Source organism: Coptis chinensis, chromosome 6 (genome assembly GCF_015680905.1).
Source record: "Coptis chinensis isolate HL-2020 chromosome 6, ASM1568090v1, whole genome shotgun sequence".
Taxonomy (NCBI): domain Eukaryota; kingdom Viridiplantae; phylum Streptophyta; class Magnoliopsida; order Ranunculales; family Ranunculaceae; genus Coptis; species Coptis chinensis.
The window spans coordinates 49,234,953-49,241,785 of NC_141461.1; the positions used below are offsets into that span (position 1 = coordinate 49,234,953).

The 6,833-nt window shown below is 40.1% G+C and overlaps 1 pseudogene across 1 annotated transcript; it reads left to right on the top strand.

Annotated features, from left to right (window-relative positions):
• The first annotated feature begins 1,334 nt into the window (after positions 1–1,334).
• LOC147493382 (phospholipase D alpha 1-like) lies at positions 1,335–4,644 on the top strand (annotated as a pseudogene). Its single transcript, XR_015198401.1, has 2 exons — positions 1,335–1,526; positions 2,181–4,644. The product of XR_015198401.1 is annotated as a phospholipase D alpha 1-like (transcript).
• Positions 4,645–6,833: the final 2,189 nt, after the last annotated feature.

Here is a 6,833-nt window from a genome sequence, read left to right on the forward strand (position 1 = left end):
GAACTCTTTTTTCAAATATTTAATGGGAAAAGGAGTGTTTTTATGTTGTTCGTTTAGTGTTGGCACTTGGCAGATTACAGAATGTGAAATGGGAAAGGAATGTTGATGAACTTTCAACATCATTTGGTCCAATCTTTGAAACAAAAATGAATTGTTTGCGAGATTTCATTTCATAGTGCCCCATAACAGCTGTCTAGATTAGTGCGCAAGTTGATTAGATACAAAAATATAGGCCTGGGCTACCACGAGAATATTCTTGTAGGGATGAGGGTTCCGAGATCGTTGGATGTGTGATCCAACGGTCCGAAAATCAAAAACAAACTTTTTTGTTTTTTATTTTCGGACCGTTAGATCACACATCCAACGGTCTCGGAACCCTCATCCCTATGAGGATATTCTTGTCCAACGGTTCAAAAATAAAAAATAAAAAGGAATAGAGAGAATGTGAGTTTGTTTTTTATTTTTGGACCGTTGGATCACACATCCAACGGTCTCGGATCTCGTCCCTATGAGGATATCCTCAGAATAGACGAACTCTTTTTTTAAATATTTAATGGGAAAAGGACTGTTTTTCTGTTGTTCATTAAGTGTTGGCACTTGGCAGAGATTATAGTATGTGGAATGGGAAAGGAATGTTGATGAACTTTCAACATCATTTGGTCCAATCTTTGAAATAGAAATGAATTGTTTGCGACATTTCATTTCATAGTGCCCCATAACAGCTGTCTAGATTAGTGCGCAAGTTGATTAGCTACAAAAATATAGGCATGGGCTATCACGAGAATATCTTTGCAGGGATGAGGGTTTCGAGACCGTTGGATGTGTGATCCAACGGTCCGAAAATAAAAAACACAAAATAAGTTTTTTATTTTGTGTTTTTATTTTCGGACCGTTGGATCACACATCCAACGGTTCCTTGTGTTTTTTATTTTCGGACCGTTGGATCACACATCCAACGGTCTCGGAACCTCATCCCTACGAGGATATTCTCGTGGTAGCCCAGGCCTTGAAAAAATGCACTCAACTGTAACGTTGGATTTCACTAAACATTCCAAGTACAGTTCTCCAGCAAAATATCTTCTGCCCTTCAATTATGCATGCAAAGAAAAAGCAAACGCACTTCGCTCCAACTTCCTCCATGGCTCCATTTAAACACCCGTACTCTTTAGTTTTCATGCTCCTCTCTTTTTTCAACTGGTCCATAATGCCTTTTTCTAATGCTCCTCTCTATTTATATTCCATCCATTCAGTAAGACTCAACACTTCATATTTTCCTCTGGCCATCACTTGTTCCTCTAAACTTTTTCACCTTCTCCTGGTAAGTCTTGTTTCTTTTTAGATATTTGTTTTGAATTAATCATCATTCAAGAAAGTTGTTCTCGTATCATTTCTGTGATATATTTGTTAACAGCTGAAAAATGGCCTTCGTTCTTCTATATGGAACACTACACGTAACAATCTTTGAAGCAAATTCAGTATCTAATCCTGGTAGAGCTACTAGAGGTGCACCCAATTTTCTCCGAAAGGTATATATATATATATCAATCTAAAAGCTGAAAAATTAACAAGAAATTAGTATGATAGATACCCTAGGTCTGGGGTTCAAACCCGCCAACAGTGAGATTATATACCACTTTCTTTGTCCAAGAGCATTCGACGCACTGAGTCCCATTAATGTATGAGACTGTGTTCAGTGGGTTTCGGTTGAAAACTGTTTATTCAAAACTAAGTGTAAATGACTACTCCAAGTCTTCGTACTTTTTGGGTATACACAATCATAACTTACTCATATGTTGTCTTATACTCTTTGACCTGTAGTCTTTGTTTACTTTCTTCTTATAGCAATGCTCTCAGTTATCTTGTTTTGAATTTGTTGATTATTAAAACTTTGTTGCACGGTAGAGTAGTCAACCGTTTGCAATTCTTCCGTTGAAAGGTGTGGTTTCTACTTATTCTCACTTCCAATTTTTCACTGCTATTACATTACTTGCCTCTGGAATGTTGTCGCGTATCACTGTCAAGCATCTGTGTGTATCAGGGACTTTTTCCAGCAGAGTATGATGTTTGTTTATAGATGTCCTGTATATCTGCATTTTCTTTGCTTTCTTTCTTCTTCGGTGATCAATTCCACAGAAGTACTTTCAAAATTTTCAGGTCAGTAATGTAGATTATTGTTGCAGCTTGTCGAAAACATTGAGGAAACGGTTGGAATTGGTAAAGGGACTACCAAACTATATGCAACAATTGATCTAGAAAGAGCTAGAGTTGGTCGGACCAGACTGATTCGAGATGAACCTGTGAATCCTCGTTGGTACGAGTCTTTCCACATATACTGTGCTCATCTGGCTTCTAATGTTGTATTCACAGTCAAAGAAGATAATCCAATTGGGGCAACACTTATTGGAAGAGCTTACTTACCTGTTAAAGAACTACTTGACGGGCAAGAAGTGGATAGATGGCTTGAAATCTTGAATGAGGACCGCAAGCCTGTACATGGGGGTGCTAAGATTCATGTGAAGCTACAGTACTTTGATGTTACTTTAGACCGCAATTGGGCTCGAGGGATTCGAAGTCATAAGTTTCCTGGAGTCCCTTATACATTCTTTGCACAAAGGCATGGATGCAAAGTTTCCTTATACCAAGATGCCCATGTGCCAGCCAACTTTGTCCCTAAAATTCCTCTTGCTGGGGGTAAGCATTATGAGCCTCAAAGATGCTGGGAAGATATCTTCGATGCGATAACTAACGCAAAACACCTCATTTACATAACTGGGTGGTCTGTATACACTGATATTGCCTTGATAAGGGACAAAAGGAGGCCCAAGCCAGGTGGAGACATTACTTTCGGTGAGCTGCTCAAGAAGAAAGCGAGTGAAGGTGTTAGGGTTCTTATGCTGGTTTGGAATGACAGGACCTCTGTGGCTGATCTAAATGAGGATGGTTTGATGGCTACCCATGACGAAGAAACTGCACATTTCTTCCAAGGCACTGATGTGCACTGTGTCTTATGCACCCGTAATCCCGATAACGGTGGGAGCATTTTTCAGGATTTACAAATTCTTGCCTTGTTCACGCATCACCAGAAAGTTGTAGTGGTGGATAGTGAGATTCCTAGTGGAATGTCCGAACAGAGGAGGATTGCGAGCTTTGTTGGTGGTATTGATCTTTGCGATGGAAGATATGATACACAGTTTCATTCCCTTTTCAGAACGTTGGACACGGCTCACCATGATGATTTCCATCAACCAAACTTTACCGATGCTTCTATTTCTAAAGGGGGCCCAAGGGAGCCCTGGCATGATATTCATTCCCGGTTAGAAGGGCCTATTGCATGGGATGTCTTGTACAACTTTGAGCAGAGATGGAGGAAGCAAGGTGGGAAGGACCTGCTTGTTCAATTAAAAGACCTTGCAAACATCATTATACCCCCATCTCCAGTTATGTTCCCCGATGACCATGAAACTTGGAACGTACAGTTATTCCGGTCAATTGATGGTGGTGCGGCTTTTGGCTTCCCTGATGCACCTGAGGATGCAGCTAAAGCAGGGCTTGTTAGTGCGAAGGATAACATCATTGACCGAAGCATTCAAGATGGTTATATAAATGGCATTAGAAGAGCGAAGAATTTCATTTACATTGAGAATCAATATTTCGGTGGAAGCTCATACGGTTGGAGATCAGATGACATCAATGTAAATGACGTTGGTGCATTGCATCTTGTTCCGAAGGAGCTGTCATTAAAGATTGTTAGTAAGATAGAAGCAGGGGAGAGATTTACGGTGTTGTAGTGGTCCCAATGTGGCCAGAGGAAGTCGCTGAGAAGGAACAAGTTCAGGCAATATTAGATTGGCAGAGGAGGACAATGGAGATGATGTATACTGATATAACTGAAGCACTTAAAATTAAGGGTATTCAGGCGAACCCCAAGTACTACTTGACATTTTTCTGCGCATGTGATGTCTTGATAATTGTTGGAAATTGGAAACCTGTTTTTAAAAACTACCAATAGCTAAAGTTATATATTGATTTCTCAGCTTGTTTGTGTCTTTCGTAGTTGATGATGAATACATAATCATTGGATCTGCCAACATCAATCAAAGATCTATGGATGGTTCTAGGGACTCTAAGATTGCAAGGGGAGCTTACCAACCATATCATCTATCCACCAGAGAACTGTTACGTAAACGAATGCGGAAGCGTGACAATTGGACAAAGAAGATTGAATGTGGTGATAGAAATCGACAAAAAACAAATCAATTAAAAACACTTACCAATGCAAAGCGAATAACCAATAGAAGTGGAGACGAGATTTATGTGGTTTGGCGTTAGCCTAATCCACCAAGCAAAAGAGGAAAATTTTACTAATCAAGAGATAAACAAATAGAGTATAATCACTCACAAACGAATCCCGAAGAATTCACAAACTCTCTCTCACAAATTGAACCTTACAAATCCCACCAACTGGTCTCGTATTTATAGAGGTGAGTATCAAATTAGAATCCTATTTAGAATAGGAAACTAAAACCTTAACTGTGTGGTTTATCCAAATTTGAGTCGTATACCAACAATTCTCCACCTCGGTGAAGATTTATCCAAATATGAGCCGATCAACCGAATAACAAATCCCCTCTTCAAAGCACAAATGTCCGAAGGACCAAACAAATAACAAAATGTCGAAGGACCAAAACACGGCCCGTACCACATAGTGGCTGCCACGCATACCCTTATTAAAAGATCAAGCCGACCATAGTTCACCAATGCCCTTAAGAGCCAAATCATCTCAAATGAAGGATATGAATCAAATTCAAACAATGTTGAAACTTGATTCCAGAAATCACTTTGGTTAACATATCAGCTTGGTTCTCCTTGGTGTCTATCTTAGTGAGTAAGATATCACCCTCTTCTAAAATTTCTCTGACAAAGTGAAAACGCACATCAATGTGCAAATGCGGGCATGATGAACTTGGTTCTTGGCCAAAATATATAGCACTCATGCTATCACCGCGGTGAATCTCGAAATGACCACGCACAATACCCAAGTCATCTAACAAACCCCGCGAACCAAATAACCTCTTTCATAGCCTCGGTCCACCGCCATATATCGCCTCGCCTCGTAGACAATGAAATTGTAGAAGCGCAAAATAGACCTCCAACTTACCGAGCACCGGCTAAAGTAAATACATACCCAGTAGTGGACCGGCGCTTATCCAAATCACCTGCATAGTCAGAGTCCACATAACCCACACAAAGCTTACTAGTATCCCTCTCAAACATCAAACCAACATCTACAGCACCAAGAATGTATCGTAGAATCCATTTCACAGCTTGCCAGTGTTTCTTCCCAGGGTTATGCATATATCTACTAACAACACTAACAGCTTGTGAAATGTCTGGCCTAGTACACACCATCGCATACATGAAACTACCAACAACACTTGCATATGGAACATGAGTCATGTACTCATGCTCCTCATTGGAACTCGGAGACATAGTAGCACTAAGTTTAAAATGAGGGGCAAGAGGTGTACTCACAGACTTAGTGTTCCCATAAATACCAAACTTATGTAGTACCTTATTCAAATATGTCTTTTGAGACAAACAAACTATGCCTTTTGCTCTATCTCTCTGAATCTCCATGCCAAGAATCTTCTTAGCTTCACCCAAGTTCTTCATCTCAAATTCTGAGGACAAAAGCTGTTTAAGCTTATCAATCTCAGTCTTGCTTCTTGAGGCTATAAGCATATCATCAACATACAAGAGCAAGTAGATAAAAGAACCATCATGTAGTTTGCGAAAATAGACACAATGATCGTAGTGACTTCTTGTGTACTTGAGCCCTAGCATAAACCGATCAAACCGCTTGTACCACTGCCTGGGAGACTGTTTCAAATCATATAGCGATTTTTTCAGTTTACACACCAAATCCTCTTTGATTGCAACTTTAAACCCACTTGGCTGAGTCATATAGATCTCTTCTTCTAAATCACCATGTAAAAAAGTAGTTTTTACATCGAGCTGGGCTAGCTCCAAATCTTACTGAGCTACCAAGGCCAAAAGGATGCATATGGAGGAGTGCTTCACAACCAGAGAAAACACCTCATTATAGTCAATCCCCTCTCTCTGAGCGTAGCCTTTAGCTACCCATCTTGCCTTGTAACGTAACTCATTACTTAGAGATCCTTCTTTCAATGCAAACACCCATTTCCCGCCAATCGCCTTCTTACCCGTAGGTAACTTTACAAGCACCCAGGTATTATTCTTATGAAGAGATTGCATCTCCTCATCCATAGCTGTCTTCCACCTTTCTGACTTGGAGCACTGGATTGCTTCATAATATGAGGAAGGAACATCTTCATCAAGACTTTCAATAACAGGAAGTGCATAGGTAACATAATCGTTTAGCCAATACAATGGGGGAACATTTCTCTTAGATTTACCAGTTGCAATAGGCTCATGAACTGGAGCCAAAGGACCAACATTCATCTGTTCCTCTAATGGAGCCATATCCTCTGCATCATCATTTGTTCCATCACCTATAATCACTATTTCTGTGTCTTTAACTGGAACATTAACTGACTGATTATCCATGGTTGCCAATCTACTAGATACAGAACCATCTGGACTAGGTGAAGACGTATCAATCTCTACCTGCTGCAATACCTCTTTGGCCATACTCTCCACCTGCTGAGAGTCAGCAGACTTCAACATAGAAGCCTCATCAAATGTCACATCTCTGCTCAAAATGAATTTCTTATCTTTCGGATCCCATAGCTTATAACCTTTAACTCCAGTTTTCAGACCTACAAAGATAGCTTTCTTTGCTCTAGGATCCA